Source organism: Netta rufina (genome assembly GCF_964035555.1).
Source record: "Netta rufina genome assembly, chromosome: 1".
Lineage (NCBI taxonomy): Eukaryota > Metazoa > Chordata > Aves > Anseriformes > Anatidae > Netta > Netta rufina.
The window spans coordinates 32,497,571-32,515,951 of record NC_140123.1 but is presented as its reverse complement, the minus strand read 5'-3'; the positions used below and the strand labels follow the sequence as shown (position 1 = coordinate 32,515,951).

Below are 18,381 nucleotides of genomic sequence, written 5' to 3'. Positions count from 1 at the left end.
TCACTGCTTTATATGAATTGAATATTTAAAATATCATTGTAAAAATAGCAGCCCTTTAATAGGCATTATCCTCTCCCATAATGGAAGCACAGGTCACAGAACACCTTCCCTTCCTCGTTACTGACGCCGCTAGAAACCAGGCTAATAACTTCATTGTCACTGCCGCATTTCTGCAAGGTTTTGCATGTGTCTAAAATGCAGATATTAACCCCTGTTTCAAACATTTGTTCACCGGCATACAACCATAAGCCCTCCCTAAGAACTCCAGGTAAGGTGTCTGCCCCCAAATAAAAGAGCTTTTCCAGTTTCCTGGTAAGAGAGAAAAAAGGAGTTCTTTATCGAAAGCATATTAGCATATTTTGCCTCATTAATAACTTCACTGCAGCATTAATTTGCTTAATTATTGCACTTTGAATTCAGCATGGCAGCTAATTAATTCAAAGACTGAGAAAAAAAAAATGAAATTATAACACATATAAACATAGCCCTGCTTGGTGAGCATGCTTTTTTTGGAAATCATTCTTTTTTTATTCTATTCCATGAAACACTAAGTCTGTGGACACAGTAGGTCTAAAGTTATCTATTTAATGATTTATATTAATACATTTTCCCAGATTTCCCTTTTAGGTTTCTCTCCTGATGAATCTTCTTAGAATAAGTGGGGTTAATGCATCCCAACAGCCTGCTATCAGAACTTCCAGCTCCATTACCCACTATTAAGATCTTGTTCTCTTCCCTGGCAAATCTTTCTCTCTGTTTTACTGGCAATGGCCAAGAGGCACACTAAATCCTTAGCAGGTCATTTGAAAACAGGAGTTCACTTCTTTCAAAACAGCCCTGAAATTACCTTCTCATAGCTCAAAAAAAAAAAAAAAAAAAAAAAAAAAAGAGAGAGAGAGAGAGAGAGAGAAAGAAACTCTCCATTTCATAAAGTCTTTCATTTTAACTGAGAAAGAAAATCTTGAGGTATTTTGGTCACCCCTAAAATTCTCACTGTCAGAATTGGGAATGATATTCTAACAAAGCATATTCTTAACCGCTTTCATACCTTTTTTACATCTTAGCAAGACAAAACCATCACAAAATAATTAATGCTACAGGGCTACTCTGGGCTGACTCTCCCTCAAGCAGTACTACAAAGGCTGCCCAATATGGCAGGGGATGCCCACGGTGATGCTCCAGTGATGCTTAAAGAGCTCCATAGCTGTGTCAACAAAAAACTTTGAGTGCAGGCACAGCAACAAAACAAGTATTTCTGCCCTGCTACTCCAGCTGAAAAAAAAAAAGTAGTTACCATCTTGTTAAGAAGACAGTATAGCTGGTACTGGTCACCACACTGGTACTTGCTCACTTCCCACTACAAGCACTTTGCTGGTTTAGTCTCTCGGTGTCCTCATCCATGTATACTTCAGTGTGTACCAGGTTGGTAAGACAAAGGACACTGGAGACTTCAGAGGTGTTGGCCTCAACTGTTCACAGATTTATTCTTTTGGGTGGTTTCCATTTACACAACAAGCTTAGATATCCTCAGCTGCACTGTTCAAAGAGAGATACCAGGAACAGGGATTGCCAGAATCTGGTGCAGATAGCTTTAACGTTTTAAAGCTCAGTGTTATTGTTCACATTAATTTGCAAGAGACTTGTGTTTAATGAGTCTTTCTACTTGCACTGGTAATGTTTACACAAGGACCAGAGAAATCTATTGATGCAGTAATCATTTTCTTAGGGTTTTGGGTATCTAAAATGGTACTTCAGTGAATCTAAAAGACCTAAAGCCAAATCTCCTCACTGAATGCCTATTTAGCCCTGGAAATACTTAAATTCAGTTGAAAACAGTAAAAAACATTTCAAAAGAATAGAGTTCTGCTCACTGGCAAGCCTAGATCTGCTCTAGTTTGGGAGCTCAGCCTTATATGCAATCAGAATCCAGCAAAAAATATATACCAACAACAAGCTTGTCTCAAGCCCTCTCCAAGACGTATTCTCAGAGCAAAGCTGACACACTTCAATTCTTCACAAAATGCATCCTGAGACCTCTTAGTTTTAAAACAGACCTGAAAAAGAAGATGCTAGAGGGTGCCCTTCTGCTATGTCACAGCCTGAGAAAGTTGTTACAGAGGTTCACACACCCATCTTTCCTCTTCTGTTCCCTCTTTTGTCCCTTCTCCCTGGACTCATGAACAAAACATTTTTTTCCTGCACAAGGTCTCTCCCCATCTCATAGCCCCATTACCTGGCAGCTGGGTCTTTTGTGACCTGCAGATTCAAACAGCAAATCAGAGAACAAACCTGGGTTTTTAACTGCTTGAATAAATGCTCCAACCAGGAGGTTACAATGTAAGAGTCTTCCTCCCTTTCCACACGTTTCTTGCAACAACAGAATGAGTCTTGTTCCATTCTTTAAGAAAAATTAAGACTAACCCTTGGAAAGGTCCATCCCAGGTGCAGAAAAGCCAAGCCCATAGGAGTGTCTGAGAGCTCCAGGTGGACAAGTTAATGATGGGCACTGAAGCTCCTGAATTTAAGAACTTCTAGACCTTGCCTCTGGTTTTGGTGCACTGCAGTGCCACAGACTAGAAGTTGTGTGGCAGCACCATATTCATTACAAAAATAAAGTATGTTTTTAAAATAGCCATGAGGATGCACTATGAAAGCAAGTCCTCTGATATTTATCTGATTTTTAAAATCATTTTAGTGATTTTATATATCAGGTCACTTCCAGAACAAGACATATTTTTGTGCAGCTCGGTGTCCACATCACCAGCACTGCCAGCGCACCTTGTTGTGGAACAACCTGCTATCCAGGAAAAAGTTGAGTAAATTTGGTGCCATCTGGCTGTCTCTGCTAAGAAAACATCAAAAATAGACAATTTTGCCACATGAAATGTTAACTTCCAGTTGCTATGTTAATCCACTCTGTGAATGAAGCTGTTCAAATCCCTTTAAATGAAAGCCACAGCTTTAGGCTGTCTTCAATCTTGTGAAGACTTTACTCACCTAAAGGCAGTTCACTTTTTGGGGGCCTTTCCATTTAGGTTGTTTATAAGGAAAGCTAAAATCCTTGGACACCATTCTGGGGCATGTTGTAGCATCCCCAGCAAGTTCTTTAGTAGGGGAATTGCAGACTGAACATGCAGAACAAGATTAGATACAACACTGAACTGAATTAGCAAAAGATCTATTTAAGGGAATATGTTAAGCATCTGTTTTATCAAGCATATGTACCCTACCCATCGCTGTGCACCATTAAGATGAACATATTATTCATGCAGAGATCATAAGATACACACAAGCACTGCAGGAGCTAGGAGACTGATTTTTTCCTTCTTTACTTTGCCTCATCAGACCTTCATTCAAGACCACACTGTTGTCTAAAATCACCCAATGGTAACAAAAACAACAAAAAAAAATAGAAGCAATCCCCTTGTCAATGATCTGAAGGCCAAGAGAGCATCAAATACAGAGGGAATTTTCATAGTAATTAACAGACATCAGGGAAATGACCTTGTTTCAGCCCTCTGCCCCATTCTAATCCCATGTTCCCCAAGCCCTACTTCCCATGCCAAGGAGATAAAGGGAGGACCTGCTAAGGAGCCCCTCTCCAGGCCTTCTCCTGGTCCAAACCATCCCAGCTGCAGTATGTGGAGTCTGAACCAGGCAAAGATGCTGGGTAGGTGAATGTGCTGTGAGGGGAAAAATAACTGCTCAAACATCAGACAGCGTTGCTGCCTGCAGCCTCATGCCTGGTCTGGAGACCTCCAGAGGCACATGGGCCAGGAGGTTAATCTAAAATAACTAGAATATTCAGTAGCCATTGGCTGCATCTCCTCAGGGTTCACAAGGGACAGATCAGCTTCTCGTTGCTTTCATTATCTGGATTTCAATGAAAAGAAAGGAAATTGGGTAGAGGCAGATCTCTGCAGACTCCTTGCCCAGATGTTAAACCAGCTGGCCACGAACCCCACACAGAGACCTCACTGCCAAAGCCAGGGCTGATGGGAGGATATGGAGACAGAGACATGGCCTCTACCTTCCCCTGACAAAATGGACTGAACGATCTGTAGGATGGCCCAGATTCCTCACAGCAAATGTTGCCCGGCGTTCCACTCTGCAGCATCCTGTGCCCCTGTTGGTGTCCTGTCCCTCGGGGTTTGGAGAAGATCTTTTCCACCTGCACTCAGCTCTTGCCAGCACCTTCTCTCAGACCAGCAGCTGGCATTTTCCATTGTTCCCCCATGTCCAAGAGTGAGTGAGTATACATCACCAATGAGGCTCTTTAATCCTCTTCTCCTCACCTTCCTTTCTGGGTGCTGTTGTTTTTTTCCAGCCATTTCTCCATTCACTGCAACCAGTCCCATATCAGTTTGGTCCCCAGGTCAAAGGCATGCCTGGACCAAGAGGGGCAGGCCCATGTCCTGGCTGGAAGATATCCCATGGGACCACAAGCTATGGGGCCATGAGTCCCATTCCTTGCCTCACCACTGCCCTGAACCACTACAGCATCTTGCCCTGCCTGTCTCCAACCCCATCCTGCTCTGCCCTGCACCATCCCCATGTGTCCCACAACTTCTGACTCCCCATGCTGCTGCTCCAAGCTGTCACAGTAACCCTTCTCCATTTTTTTTTTAATCTTCTTCTGTGAAATCTTCTACAGCACTAACTTGTATTTTAAGGTACATATGTCATCAGAAATGCACTTAGTCCACGAGGCAGGGCAGGAGACTTAGCTCAAATGGTCACCTGCTCTATCTTCTGGCAATCTTCCTATTCTGGGCCACATTCAGCGAATTCTGGAAATCTCCCTAAAAGAAGTCTCTAAGTCCCTAAGGGAGAAGTCCCTCGTGTCTCTGAAGGGATGGCATTGCCCTAAGGTCCACATCGCTGTCCTCACCCTGCTCAGCCACAACGTATTGGAACTCAACAGGTAAATAGAAAGTACTGCAACCAAATACTTTTCCCTTTTTGTCTCCAAAAAAAACATCAGTCTGTTGACAGAAAATTTGAATTTACATAACCAGCAACAAGCACAAGATAACAGGGAGCAGCCAAAGCTGATAAGCAGAAATGAGGACATTTACCCTGATCCAGCATGCTTGAAATGCTGTGTTGTCTCTTTAAAAACAATGAAAAACCATTCTGGATGAAGTATTTCAGAATGTTTTATTTCCTCAAGAGAATGGATCTCTTAATAAAAAAAAAAAAAAAAAAACTTGCTAATATTAAAATATACTCAACCTGATAGAACAGAATGTCTCCTTTGAAGTTGTTTCAATCTTTTTAAATATCTAAAGGACCTAACCCACACAGGGCTTGCACATTTTCAGCTTGAAAAAAAAAAAATCAAAGCCTTCTCCCCTTTTTTCCCCCATGTGCAGCCACTTGCCAATTATGGGAATTACAAAAAAAATCAGCTCTGAAAGAGTTAGGGTTGTTTTTTGTTTTTTGTTTTTTTTTTTTTTTTTAACACGTGTAATTATGCACAGGATTAAATCATTTGGGGAGAGGGACTGCTTGGGGGGAGAAGAGAGCTCTCTTCCAAGAGCTACATGCGCACTTTAATCCTGGATCAAGTGTCAACCACCAAGTGATTTTTATCAGGGATTGCAGCACTCCTCAGCTAAACAGCACACCTCCAATTTGCTCAAACGATCGACAGCTCCTCGCCTCCTTTATTAGTCTCTCTGTTTATCTGCCCAGCAATGAGCTCCAGCTCCTGCAGCCAGAGAACAAGCCAAGAGCAACCCGATCCAGGGCTGGGAAAGATATTCTTCCAGCATCATCTGGCTCCTTGGCAGGGTCTGTGGGCAGCTGCACCAACAGCCCCCTGGCTGCTGCTGGGGATGTCATGTGGCCATGCTGTGGTGGTACTGGCAGAGCATCCCCGTCCTCCTGGATGAGATTTTCCTTTGATTCACCTTGAATCCGAGAAGCCCATTACACGACCATTTCCTCAGATTTGTTAAATAAGGGCTTTTGTTAATGACTGCCCGTAAAATGTAGCCAATGAGCCCTATTTCTGCTGTCATCATTTATAAATCTAGGTACTGCTGTTAAGGACTACTCGCTTTGCTGTGAACTTTTCCACAACACAGGAGCAGGATCTCTCTTAGCTGATTTGTAGCGCAAGGGCTGGACTTCTTGATTGATGGATAAACAACAAAAAAAAAAAAAAAAAAAAGAGGTATGGAGCAGAGGACTGAGGACTGGATGACCGCCTCAGTACTGCTCTGTATATTAAAGTACATTAATCAGTCCATAATTTCAAAAACTTTTTTTTTTCTTTAAAGTACACACACACACACAAATTATATAGGCTGTGAGCAAAATGTTATCGTTGATATAAGGATGCAATCATACATGGGTATTACCTTGTACTTTTGCCTTCTTTTTTTCTTTCTTTCTTACTCCTTTCCTTCTTGTCACAGGAAAGACCAGTAAAATCTGTGTATATTCGCTACAAGAGTAATCTGTAAAAATCCTGCCTTGAAGTATTACTCACATCATCCTGTTGCACAGTCAAATTTCATAGGAAACAAAGCACTCAATGCAACATAAATTATATCAGCATTACATCGTGAGCATAAATTATCTGAACAAAACAAAATCTGACTTTGCTTCTTGCTAGTTTGGCTACTGTTTCCATTTTAGATGCTGCAGGTCATCCTGAAATATAACTTTGTCCCTTCAGTTGTTTTTTATATTTACGTTGGTTTAATAATTCCTGACATAAGAAGCATTAAAATACAAGCATTTTCTACCTAAGGAGCTACCAGTTTGTCAGCTTCAGCGGGAGATGTGACACAGCTGAACAACTGACTCAGAAAAGAGAATATTTCTATGTACTGTGACTGATGTGCTTGTATACAGGCACTTATTTGTCTGCTGAAAGTTTTAACCCCCAAACTTTTTTCATTCTTATTGTATTTGTCTAAACCCAACAGCAAGTTCTTCAGGGCAGCAACCTGTCCCCTCGCATGTTTGTAAAGCACCATGTGCACCTTTGGCACTCTGTAATAAATAATTTCCTATCTGCTTATGATTAAAGAGGGCTTTCAGATGAAATATTGCGAATGGAAATGGACAAGCTAGGAGGGCAGCTTGCATTACCAGCATTATGTTGGACATTGTGCTTTGACACAGTACATCAGCCAGCATGCTATGCACAGTCTGAGTCTGCCTATAAACATTTTTGAGAACCATCTTACAAATATTCCTTACGTCCTGACGCCATGCCCCTAAATAACGCCTTGTGCAGCATAACAGATCCCTCCATTAAATGCTCTGTACTGCAATATGCCCTTGCTTGTAAGAGTATCTGTTGCTTTTTTCAGGGTTATTCTCCATGAGCAAGCTAGACACACTGTGGGGAGACTGGAAGGACATGAGTTCACAGACTCAACAGAAGGTGGAAAGAGAGTGGGATGAGCCACAGAAGGGGGAGCAGAAAGGAGACAAGGATGTTATATTAATAGGATCGCCTGATGACTCGCTTGAGGCATGCACACATCCAGACGGGTCTGCTCCCTACTTAACTGCAATCGATTTGTGGAGGTGATATAGCAAACATGAGAGTCCAGCTGAGTCCGTCGATAAAACTCCCCACATGCTTAGGATTAGCATATTTACGACAGCAAAAAGGCATGTAATACCCTTCTGGAAGTGGTCCCCAGGTCATGCTTTGCCTGCACCCCAGGAGATCCTACTGATCTACTGATCCTACTGGATCCTACTGATGGTCATCCCCAAATCCTTGCTCTTCCAGCAACTCAGCCTACACATGCCCTTGCTGCCACCCAGAAAGCAAATTGCCTTTCCCTCAGCCCTTCCAGGTCCTTCAGCTTCCCACAGAGGGACCTACTTCAGCTGTAAGACAAGGAGATGTCTGGCCTGAGAACATACAGAGAAGCCATGGCTCAGTAGTACATACCTAGATCTTTGAACTCACAAGACAAAGGTTAACCAAACTGTGCCTGAGTATTATTTTTGGTTGTGTAAAATAAGTTCTTCACAGTTTCAGCTCAAGGTGAAAGCTGAACTGGGTTTTTGGCTTTTGATCACTTTAGAAGCCTGTTTTCCTTTTCCAAAAGCTGCAGTCTCCCTTTAATACAGAAGACTTCAATGTTATTTATTCTCAAACACCACATTACTGAGGCAGCCTGGTGAAGAGGTTTCTTCCTCATCAGGCTAAGAGCTGAGAAGTTTACAGCTGTGGGGAAAAGGAAGCCGAGAAGGTCACTGCGTACTTGGAGGACAACGAAAAAAGCCGTCGCCATCTGGGCAGCCTAAGTTTGTTGCTTAATAAGCAATCACAGCTCTAAACCCTCACCACACCACAAGCAACATGGATGATTTCAGGGCATGCAGAAGAGGTTCTTCCCTCCACAGACATATATATTTCGATAGATATGGCACCCAGGAGAACTTTCTTGGAAGCACGATGTTAAGACTGCAAAGTCAAACACTTAACTGGGAAATATGGGGCCTAAGGTGGTCTTTGCAGCCCCAGTCATGCTGTGGTATGATCCTTGTTTCCACAGTGAAGTGTTATTTCTCCACTGGACTCCGGCTATGCTCTGTAGGCCTGAGAGCCTTCATCTCCTCAGTGTTTGTTCTGTTTTCTTGCCTCATGCCACAGTTTCCCAATACCACTCAAGTCCTGCTTGGGATAAAAGTAATAATTTTTTCACAGCCTGTTCTTTGGCCTTCTCCACTCTTAAATTAGCGTGATTCACAGATGTTAATTATCTTATTTCCATAATGAACCTGTGAAAAAAGGGTGTATCATTAGCTCTGTATTACAGCTGGTGAGCTGAGCCACATGGCGATGCAAGTTAGTAGGTTGTATCCGCTAATTTTGCACATCCAAGCTGAAACACTCCAGGCCTGCTTTCTCCTCACTTTTTTTCTCCTGACATCGCCAACTCAGTGACACTCTATACATGTCCCCAGAGACTTTAAGGTACAATATGCTGGAAAAACAGAACTTCTCCAGCAGTAGTCTCCAGGTTGTAAGCTTTAGTTCCATCACACCATGGACCATGACTTGTTAGAGGAGGCACAGAGCCAAGACCAGCACTGGGTTGTTACGTCCAACCTTTCTTGAAGCCAGTAGGAGATATTTTGCTATTCAGTTTTGACATCATTTTCCCCATAGCAGAGAAAATCATGCTTTTTCAAAAATATCTGGAATAGCAATCCAAGATTCTGGCAGACCAAGAAGTAAGGCACTATGACAGGAACAGAGTCTTTTGACTTCTCTTTTCCCAGACTCTCATCCCTGTTTCATTCACACCCAGCATCTTCTTTCTTCACCTGGCTGAGGCCACAGAGAGATGATGACTGCTTTCAGGCCTCTGGATCTGCCCAGCCTGTGCTTAAAACAAAAGCCAGTCCTGGCTAAGCTCACAGTGCTCTCACTACAGGTAAAATCTGGGGGTATTTATCTGCTAAATCTCTGTTTAACATCCACGGGATGTAATATTTCAAATGTACATCCCAGTTTGGTTGAATGCTCACAAAAATGAAACTCACCTGCTATAGCAGGGAATCTTCTTGCAAAATTTGAAGTCCTCAAACCAAACCATGAAAATTGTATGGTTTAAAAGAAAAAAAGAAAAAGAAAAAAAAAAAAAAGAAAAGAAAAAAAAAAAGAAAAAAGAAAAATGGGAGAGCCTGGATATTTATCCCACAGGCAAAACAACCATTAAAAAAGCCTAGGATAAATTTATCCTAGCCTCCTTTCCAGAGATAACCAAACAGCTTCAGCTAAAACTTTCCCTCAAAAAGAACCAGCAGCCTGAAGCAGATATCCAGCACAGAAAATTTCAGCTTAAACAGTTAATACTTGGTGAAGTATAAGCTCCTGGAGACAGTCTTCCATACAAGATGAGTGTGGTTATTACAGGACTCCCTGTAGGACATGCAGAGCCTGGAATGCCTTTCTCAGCACTTCCAGTACTGCTGCCTATTGCCAGACTGGCTCTACTGGGACCAGGCTCCCATTGCAACCACACATCCAGCCCAATATCAATTTCTCACCTGCTTTTTAGGGAAATACAGAATAGCAAACACAATACTGGAGAGCCACTAATCCAACACCTTGAATCCAAGCTACCTCTCCCCTGTGCATACTTGCTGCCAATGCCTAATGCCTTGTCCTTTGTCCCCTGTGGGTCTGCCACACATTTTTTAACTGGTTCATGACTTTATCCTGGAGCTAAGCGCACAATCTCCAGTCATTAGTGAGCATCATGTCTTCCTGTTGTCTTATGTATCTTGGAAAACTGTGTTTATATCTTCCTCTTTGCAATGCCAGGTGTGTCTTACACAAGCTTCCCTTACTCTTTTTGATGGACTGCAGACAGCTTGCTCATTAGTCTAGTATCTAATTGCTTATCAGTCACACTCTCGAGCTCCTTATTACTTCACTAACACAGCTACAGTAATTAGATTTCACATTTCTTTAGACTTTCATGGCATTGTTTAGCCTACTGAGGAGGCACTCGTATATGATACACACATATTATAAATTACCTCCTGTAATTACCATATTCATTATAATATATAACACATACATACACACACATCTCAAACCTCTGCAGTTATAAGTGTTCGGCATGCTCTGCCAGCATCTCTGAATGTTTATTTTAACCTGTGTGAGGCTTCACCCGTCTGTGACCCTTGGCTCACAAACCGTGCCCAATCGCATCATTTTCTGCCTCTCACACACCACCACCACTTGCCTCCACCGCAAAACAAACATCTCAGATCTGTTTGCTGCAGGGATGAAAATCCTTTTAGGCAGAAACATGAATTTGATGTTCAGTACAGAAGCAAGCAGAAGAGTCGCTTGAGCCGTCAGACTTTATTTTTGGGGATAACACAGGTTTTATGCCGATTTTGTCTAATTTGATGTGTTTCTTTAACACCTATCCTCTAAGCCTTGAGCTTTCTTTTTAGGGAGATCATTCTCTACATTTATTACTGCACTTAAAAAGCAACAACAATTCATTTAACATTTCAAAACAGAATTCTGTGGGCATTTAGGATGGATGACTTTTTTTCCTGGGGATCATGTGTGAAATGTGTGCTGGTTTCTGTATTTCTATTCGGTTCCAGAGGCAAAAAGCTGCATGCAAGGGTGGCATGAAAAATTGGGCACCTCTTTTTCAAGTGAATGAAATAAGTGATTGCACCAGACAGTTAAACCTAGCAAGACAAACAGGTAATTCCCACCAAATTGGAAAAGGGCCATATCACCACAGGCTCCATCTACGGAAGTACGCTAAGCAGACCCAGGGGACAGAGCATTTTATTCGGTGTTATGGATGTAGCCATAGAGACTGCATGTGGTATCCAGATTGTGTCATCACCCTGCTGTGGCGCACACTTACAGTTGCAGGTGGAGATGGTGACATCTGGGGACTGAGGAGCTATCTCCTAAAGACAGACAAACACACCTGGGCACGGATGCATCCCTCAGCCATGGGAAATATCTCCTCTGTCCCAGGTCATCCCTGGGCTGCCAGCAGCTCCTGGTCCAGGTCATGCCACCCAGACCCAGCATTGTGCTTTCTCAGCTGAATCTGTTCAGCAAAGTGTACGTGGAGATGAAACTAATGCCACACATGAAAGAAGAGCAGTGAGTACAGGAACATTTTGTAGCTCTGGAGGTCAAAGTCCTGCTGAGGTCAAAGAAGAGATATTAGGACAAAAAAAAAAAAAAAAAAAAAAAAAAAAAGAGGAAAAAGAAGTTTTCTCTTAGCATCCACACTCATGAAGTCAGCTACAGGTGGTACAGAAACCCTTGAAACAGAAGTCCTGTGCAAAACACTCAAGAGTACCGCAACAATTTAGGAACACAAACTTCTGAGAAGTTGCCTTCTCATCCAGTCTGTATGAATACTAATTCTTTCCAAATTTCTTGTAAGAGGACGTGCTTGCTCTTTGGCCAAAACAACCTCTTTGTTGTTGTGTGCCATTTCCCCACCTTGCTCTGCCTCAGATCAGATTGCATTTTGGGCAGCAAGATGCTGGTAGTTCTCAAATCTAAAATCCATCCTGATGAGAAAGATGATGTACCAAAGGTGGAGACAGTGAGGTGGGTCTCAGACAGACTGAATTCATCACTGTCTTAACTGTCAGGCAGAGAAGACTCCTTGTCATGCAGAAATAAAGACTCAGGCTTGGCAGCAGGGAAGGGGATCCATGCGTGAGGATGCCAGCAAGCCAAGCCAGCCTACGGGCTCCAGCATCTCCCAAGGGGACCGGGGGGCTCCTGCCAGCACCTAGGAGGACCAGATGGCAGAAAATCACAGCTCCCTCAGCTTGGAGTGGGCAAACAGTGCTCCTTGCCTTGTGGTCATACCTCAGCACTGGGTGTTGGACAGCAAAGAGCACCAAGAGGGCAACGCGGTGTGGCAGCCCCCAGGCAGGATGCTTAAGCCCCCCGAAAGCGGCCGGCAGAGTGAAGATGCTCAGTGTGAATAGAGCCCATTCCCTGGCAGGCGGCCAAGCACAGCAGCCGCCGGCGCCCGGGCTCGTCCCCCCGCGGTCGCGGGCTCTTGAAGAGAAGTGACGCGCGGCACGCTCTTGCTCACAGCCTGCTGCCGCTCGGGAGGCTGGGAGAAGGAGAGACTTAGTCCTGCACAGCTGGGGGCTCTGACTTTGCAAGCCGATTGAGATGGAGGACAGGGGGGGAGTGGGGGGGGGAGAAGGAGAGGCGAGATGGAGGCAGAGATTTCCCTCCAGCCTCCAGCACAAAGGCTGAGCCCCTGCCTCCCCCTTGCATTTTTCCCCCCTCTCAGAAACAACCAGAAGTTCAGGGTACAAATGGGCAAAGCTGTGAAAACCAGCCCAAAACTCAGAAGCTATGGCACTGCACCCAAGCTCATTAACCCTGCTGTGACAAGGGACTAATTAGCTCAAACATGGCACCATGTAACTGTGACTCCTCCATCTCCAAGAACCCAAAGAAGATCACTTCACAGAGCCTCCCCCTGCCATGTCTATCAGCAAAGGGGCCAAGGAATCAAGTGTGGGGGAATATGAGAAATGTTAGGAAGGAGGCAGAGGGATGAGGCCATGCTTATTTGGTGTGGTACAGGGCAAGGGCAGCTGTCTGGCCAGGGGCAGAGGAAGGACATCCAGCAAGGGATCTTGCTTGCGAAACAGCGAGTGAGCTGCCTCCCTGAGAAGTCAGTGGAGCCCATCCCAACAGCCACACATAAGTGTTCACAGAGGGCTGTACATCTTCGTGGTAGCTGAAAGGTGGATTTCTTCCTCCCATTCATCATTCGTAAGAGTCTGAAATCCCAAACAGTCCTTCAAGGAGGAGAGCACGAATGAGGCCCAGGAGGAAACAAGGAGCTGCTGGAGGAAAGCCAAATATACCAACCTGAACACCTTCAAAGTGGTATGAAAGGCATCCCAGCCAGGTGTATGGGAGCAGCCACAGAGAGCGAGCTTCTATTCACAACATCCAGGGAGAGAAACTTTCTGGTTCCCCTGTTTAATGTCCTACTGCTCTGACCCCTAAAATAAAAAGCAGCAAAGTAAAATAGGCAGAAAGAACCTGTGTAATAAAGGTTGTTCTTCCTAAGGATGCCTCTGATCTAGTAACAGGCCTGGTGCTGGGCACGTAGCAGGATTTGGGCTGTCATCACCTGGCATACCCACAGGTTGCAGTGTTCTGTCATTGCAACTGCTCTGCGTGGTACCCAAGTGCTCTGCAGACATGAGGGGCTGAGTCTGAGAGAGCCTAAAGCCCTCATCCATGCTAAAAGATGTCAAATCCCCACTGGACTCGATGGCAGCTGAGTACCTAAATACCCCAGACCTTGGTGGAGCTGGGCTTCATTAGCTTGCTCCAGATCACAGAGCTGAGAACTGAGCCTGGGCACCTGGCTCGTGATTTAACAGCTGCGAAGCCTCATCGATCTCTTCTCGTGCAGAAAAAGTACAGAGAGCTGGCGAAGGGGGGGGCAGAAGAGAGGAGGTACAAAAGTGCCAGCAGGTGCTTGACTCCTTTGCACCACGAGTTTAAGGATATGTGGGACCATGGCCTGGGTGCTGGGGTAGGAGGGAAAAACTCAGGCCTAGCCACCTCAAGGATTTTCCCAGTCCCCTGTCATCACCTCAAAGGCAAGACAGACCAGGGAATACCCCAAAAATCCCCCAGAGGACCCTAGCTGCAGACCTCGAGGAATGCACTGCTCCAGGGATACCTCCAGGCAGCACACACGAGGCCCATGCTGTGTGGGGAATGCGAAGAACTGGTCCTTTGTTTCCCTCCCCTTTGTTTTAACCTCTCGAATCAAAGACCCCAGCTGCTACTCTGAGAGAGGCTAGAAATTAATCCAATTAAAAAATAAATTCCTTGCGGAATCAGAACTGCTTGCCGGGTGGGGGGTACGGGCACACGATTTCTTTATTCTGCAGAACAAACTCTCATTTTATAGCTCACGTTTCACAGAAGGGAGACAGAGGCAGGGAAGCATTTGAAGCAAATATAACAAGCAGATGATCGGGGTGATTTATAACCCTGGTACCCAACTGCGGCTCACGGGAAGGATGGCAGCTCTCTCTTCTATAGCCTACAAGGCCAGAGACAATGCCGTGTGCTCCCCTCAAACACAAACAGCCACGGAGCAACAAAACCCTTTGCCGCTTCGTTCCACTCCTTTGTTTTCCAGAGTTTTGGTCAGCCTGGGCTTGTGGAGCTTGACAGGTTAACCCACACTTCCTTGGTTGCAGCAGAAGTGATTAAACAGGGGGAGATTGTTTAGGCCGGGAAGCAGAAGGAGCTCCTTTGTTTTTGTAGATCACTCAAAGGCAGCCGAGCCATGGTGCCAGAGAAGAAAGAGGCAGGGGCTGAGAGAAAAGGGAGACGGGTTTCCAAGGAGGGACTTTGTGCCACCAGCTCTGCAGGCTCGGAGATGTGGGGTGGGGGGACATGCTGTGTCCCAGCTTCAGGGTTGGAGAGAAATTGGACGGAACCTCACCCAAATACCAGACTCACCCATATTGCTTTCCAGGCTCAGCAAAGCCTGGACAAAGTCAAGGCATGTCAATGTCATGTCCTTGTAGCATCCCACCCCACCACCCCAAGAGCATGCAGCCATCATGCAGCTTGTGCTGAGGGGGATCAGGGCCAAGGAGAGAGAGGGATGTTCATATCCAGAGCCTGGTGCTCCAAAAATCTCAAATGTAACACAGTCACCTCTATATAAATCATGGCTTGCTTCCATGGTCCCATGCATTAAGTTGCTCCCTCAAGGTGTATGTGGTGCTGAGGTACATGCTGGGCCCTATGAGAGTCCTGCCTTCCCTCACAGCCCCCACAGCTGGAAGTGTGAAGGGAAGAAGAGGAGAAGATCCTGACTTTTTGTCACCCTCTGTAAGGCCATGACTGTTTGGGGAGAGGAGCAGAGCACCCACAAGCTTTACTGGATCAGAATTGAGGGGAATGCAAAATTAAAACTAGAAAGAGGAACCTGCAGCGATTTGTTGGCCATCAGTCCAACTTGGTTGCTGTTGGCATCAGGCTGGTGGGCTGGGAGTGCTTTCAGCCCTTGAGAGCAAGGCATTACCCTGAGATTCAGGCTCATGGGGATGGGTGGGGAGTCTTTTGCTTTTTTCTTGTCCTGACACCCACCTCTCAGAGCAGCTTTGCTTTCTGCATCAAAGAGGTCCGGGAAGGAGCTTGGCAGTGGAGATCAGAGCTCCGGACACCACAAAATGCCTCCTTCTTAGCAGGCTCCGAGTCTCCGCAACAGCACTAAGTGCAAGAGGGCTGGTGAATTATTAAAACAACCTCTCAACAGCTCCGGATAAACCTCCAGTGCCTCCGATTCAAAAGAAGGCTGTGGTGTGAGAATCCCCATTAGTAACAATACACACAGTTTGCGAGAACATATGTCCCTGCATGGAGCAATCAACCAATCTGGGCTGTTTAACCATAATATTTCAAAGAAGCGCTTTTAACGCAGCTGATCCGTATGTTTATTTTTTGAGCTGTAAAACAAGATTCTTCACTAGCCTTTACGAACATTTCTGTAATGGACTTTATCCAAACTATTGGGGAGAAGGCTTTGCTCCAGTGGAGCGACTGATATGTATTTTTTTTTTAACTCAGAATCACGATTGTGGAAAAATAATAACTCGAGCAGACAGAAAGTGCATTTTGACCTCAGGAAAAAAAAAAAAAAAAAAAAAAAGGCAAGAGGAGCAAGACCCCACTGGGACCCTTTTAAGAAAGGGTTTGGATCGAGAGAGTCTGTGAGATGGGGAATGCATAGATGAGAAGGGAGAAGGCTTTCCAAGCCCGTCCTGATGCAGATATTTGAGTACGCATGGAAGATACATTTCTTTGCACCCTTTTCTCCTGCAAAATGCGTGGGAGGTGAATGCGAGCCCTGTTGTATTGATTGATTGATTTTATATAAAGAATACAAGCTCCTCCTGGAATAGCCATGCCTTTACGGGGACGGGGGGCAAAGGGGTAGGGTGAAGGCGGGGGGGAAGACGGGGGGGACGGTCTGGTCTCCTTCCCTGCTCGATCTAATCCTAATTAAAAATAAATTACATGCTGTATGGAACTTGAAATGGCAAAGATAATCCTGTTACACACGAGGGGCCGCCCCGCTGCCCGCTGCCCGCTCCCGGCCAGCGGCCCCGTTCCCAGGCGCGCAGCCCCCGGCCCAACATGACCCGGTCCAACACATCCCGGGCCAACACAACCCGGTCCCACGCATCCCGTTCCAACATGACCCGCTCCAACACGACCCGCTCCAACCCTCCCCGGCACCGCATCTCCCCTCCCTCCCGCGGAGCTCCTAGGGGCCGGAGAAAAGAGCTCGGCGGAGCCTTTTGGTATGGAAAGAAGGCGTTTGGGGAGCTTTTGTCGGCGGCGGTGCGTGTCTACCCCCCCCACCACCACCACCACCCCCCTTTGCTCCCCCCTCGTCCCCGCAGCGAGCGCTGCTGCGCTCCTTAAATCCCATTTCCATAAGCCGGCGCTGCGGGCCCGCCGCGTTCGCGTGCCGCCCCGCGCAACCCCCGCGCAACGCCCGCGCAGCGCAACGCGGCGGCCAAAGGGGACCCCGGGGAGCCCCCTGCAACGGGGAGAGAGCCGGGAGGGGGGTAGGAACCGGGGCTGGAGCCCCCCTATCCGCCCCCCAGCCCCGCTGGTCCGTCCCGGCCGAGGAAGAGGAGAGGATGGAGGAGAGGAGGAGGAGGAGGAGAAGGATGGAAGAGGAGGAGGAGGGTGGAGGAAGGACACGCGGCTTTGGGGGACCCCGGTGCAGCGGCGGGCAGATGGCTTCGTTCCCCCGGTCCGTGCCAGGTTTCAGCCTCATGCTGTTATTTTGTTCTGCTGGAACGAGGCTGGTGTTGCTTCCCAGAGAGGCCCTATTAGGACAAAAAAGAAAATCCCGTGAATAGGCGTAACAGGGCACCAGGAGGGATAGGTCTTAAATGTATTTTAATATGAGCTGGGCATTGTGTGTAATTCAGCGCTCATCATCGTTTAGTCAAAGAGTTATGGCAGTGATTGGGAATGAATAGGGGGACATAATGGATACATGTGGCGTTTGCTCATTATATTCAACTTAGTCCAACTCCTCTGTGGAAACTGTTCAACTTTCTCTCCCTTTAGCCTGTCATAGTGAAATAATACAGACATTGGTTCCTCAAATGGGATAGCCTGCCATGCTATTATATTTCTGCAGCTAACGAGGGCTTCATAAGCCTTTGATACAGCCTGATCTTTGAAACCTTTCCAAATCTCCTCAAGCTTATGCTAAATCCTATTTGGAACTTTTTTTTTTCTTTCTTTCTTTCTTTCTTTTTTTTTTTTTTTCCCTTTCGCCTGCTAGTGCCCCAGGCTTAAGAAACCCGGGCGGTGACATGCATACTAAAGCATGCGGGGACACCTCCTGAAAGGCGACTTACAGCGCGGATCACAGGCTCTCACGCGAGGAACACACCACCGCGGGCGCGGATGTGAAAGCGACCGAAACCCCCCCGGCCGCGCCCCGCTGAGCCGGCCCGCGCCCGCCCGCACCCTCCCGCGGACCGGCACGGCACGGCACGGCACGGCACGGCACGGGATGGGATGCTACGGCACGGGATGTCACGGCACGGGATGCCATGGCACGGGATGGGATGGGATGTCACGGCACGGGATGGGATGGGATGGCACGGCACGGGATGGGATGTCACGGCACGGGATAGGATGTCACGGCACGGCATGGGATGGCACGGCACGGCACAGCCCATGGCAGCACCTGTCCGCCGCCGGGAGCCTCCGGAGGGAAAAGGAAGGGGAAGAAAGAAAGAAAAGGGGGGACAGAGAAAGAAAGAAAAACATAAATAAAAAAT

At 46.3% G+C, this 18,381-nt stretch overlaps 1 protein-coding gene across 1 annotated transcript in view; it reads right to left on the bottom strand.

Moving 5' to 3' along the window:
* Positions 1 to 18,381, bottom strand: part of OLFM4 (olfactomedin 4) — a gene marked incomplete at both ends in the record, with an annotated part of 112,326 nt that overhangs the window by 93,578 nt on the left and 367 nt on the right. The window lies entirely within an intron of this gene.